Source organism: Mustela putorius, unplaced genomic scaffold (genome assembly GCF_011764305.1).
Source record: "Mustela putorius furo isolate JIRA1106 unplaced genomic scaffold, ASM1176430v1.1 tig00003869_pilon_pilon_pilon, whole genome shotgun sequence".
In the NCBI taxonomy this organism is placed as follows: domain Eukaryota; kingdom Metazoa; phylum Chordata; class Mammalia; order Carnivora; family Mustelidae; genus Mustela; species Mustela putorius.
Window position 1 is genome coordinate 6,632,005 of NW_025422021.1, and position 2,323 is coordinate 6,634,327.

General features: G+C 41.8%; 1 pseudogene; it reads right to left on the reverse strand.

Moving 5' to 3' along the window:
- Positions 1 to 292: 292 nt before the first annotated feature.
- Positions 293 to 691, reverse strand: LOC101691757 (annotated as a pseudogene).
- Positions 692 to 2,323: the final 1,632 nt, after the last annotated feature.

Below are 2,323 nucleotides of genomic sequence, written 5' to 3' on the forward strand. Positions count from 1 at the left end.
AGGTAAAAATGAATGGGTTGTAAAGAACATTAACAATTTAGTGTTACAGTATCTCTAAAGTTTTCAATGTACATACCCGCTTTGGGGGAATCTATGCTACAAAAGTGAAAGCATCAGTATCTAAGGATATATTCACAAACTTGTTTATTTCAGTATTGTTTGTAGTGGGGGCAAAGCCCTTGAACATCTATTAGTAGAGAAATAGTTGAATAAATTCTGGTACATTCTTTCTGTTAACTGTGATGTGTATGCTTAAAAGAATGATTTAGATCTATGTATATTAACCTGGAAAGATGTCTATGTATATTGTTCTGATTTTTAACATAACCCCAAGATTTTATTGTCTTCATTAGGTAACAAAATATGAAGCTTAGAACTGGATCCCTTGGCCCTTTCTCTTCTTATTTCTTCCCAGTTCAGTCTTCTTACATCTCTTCAGAGCAGCGTTCCCTTGGATCGGCAGTTGGGCTCAACACATTCAGGCCTCAACACAATATTCTTTGTGGTTTCAGACTTTTTCCATGCAATCAGCTCAGTTTGCCCACCATGGCCAGTCTTCTTCCATTCATAACACTGCTTTCCCTGGGCATAAAGAGAATCTTTGCCTTTCTTGGGCTGTGTCCTTTTGTGGGGTTGGTGTTTGCCACACTTCTTCCTGAAAGTCCAGTGGGTCTGAGGAACGTTCACCATGTTTGCAAGAGCACTGTGGGCATGGAAAGAAAGCAGTAGACTATTATCTTAGGAATCCATTGCCAAAAGAGTGTGAGAGTACAAACCCATCTTCATACAAACACCGATGTGTTGTATGTTTATATTTCCTGGGTGAGCACTAAAACATATCTGAAAGAATGTAAGCCAAATTGTCACTTTTACTAGGAGTTAGGGTTTTGAGATGGTTTAACATGTGACAACAAGCATATATTAGTTTTGTAATTAAGACACAATATGGAGAGGAAAACTTGAGAAATTTGGTGAGGACTTAACACAGTAATATTTGTAAAATGCTCAGTATAAACCCTGGTACCTCGTAAGCCTTCAAGAAATGCTGGATGTTACTGTTTGATTTATTTTCTTCTCTGGGTTAGAAAGGGCAAATAGCAGCCGGGCTCTTAGCATTGTTCACGCTATCATTTATCCATCCGTGTTCCAGACGGCTTGAGTCAGTCCACCCTGCACTCTCTCTGTCGCCCTCCAGTCTTTGCCAAGTCCAATTCCCTGAGAACCTCAAATTCCTACTCCTTCACCTGGTTAGCTGCTTTGCATCTCTCAGGTCTCAGTTTAAGTGCCCTTGTGACCCACAAGGGAAGGCAAGAGACCTGTCCTTCCTGGGCTCTCTGTCCCAGCCTGTCATCCTTGCCACCCTCATTGGAATAGTTTGTTGGTGGGGCTGTGTCCAGCCATTTTTGCATTTTCAGGACCATGAAATGGGTCCTCAGTAAACGCAGACAGAGCAGCTGAGTGGAGACAACTAGCTGGTTGGATGACCAAACCAGAGGAGAGAGAGAGAGGCAGACAAGGTTTCTCAGGACAGGCTTGGGAAGTGGGACAGGTACCGTGTTGCTGTGTTTCTGTTCTAGATTCCTGCTTGTGTTACGTAAATGTAGTGTTTTCATTACTCAGGTTTTTGCAAACTGGAAAAGGACAAAGGTGCTATTGCTTTTTAAATGATTAATTTGTTCAGATTATCATATAATGTCCCTCCATTTTAGAAGTTATTAACTTGCCAGAGCAGTTAATAACCACTCTTTATTAACTCTCCACATCTGTACAAAAACCTCTGATTAACCAGTGTCAGATAAAAGCAATGGGGAAAACACACTGCAGACTAGAAATTCTGAGACGGTCTTTGCAGACGTTGGTTGTAGCTACAGCATAAACAACTTGTGCGGCCCTTAATTGCAGAGGAATCATTGCTTGGCCCTGTTTAAAATCAGTTCTCAAAAAAGGTTACACTGGGATTCTCCCACAGTTATACAATAAATACATGTTCAAGATTTTCCTCAACTCACGAATCAAGGAGCGAGCACGGATGTTGTAACTGATTTAGAAGAGAATCCAGGGAAGAGCTACTTTAAGGAGGGTCCGCATGACAATGAATAAGAAAGTGGGAGCTGGAATGAAACCATAGTTACAGCAATAAATACTGACTGACCTGTAGAGTGGCTCGATCAGAACAGGCACGTCTGGTGTGATGGCCAGCTTGAGCAAGAGGGCCTTTCAAGGTGAGATTATCCTTGAATGTCCTGGAAGTTTGGAAGACTGAGTTGACTCCCTGGATGGTGTTATAAATCTGGCGAGGGGGGGCATCACAAGGGCCCACATA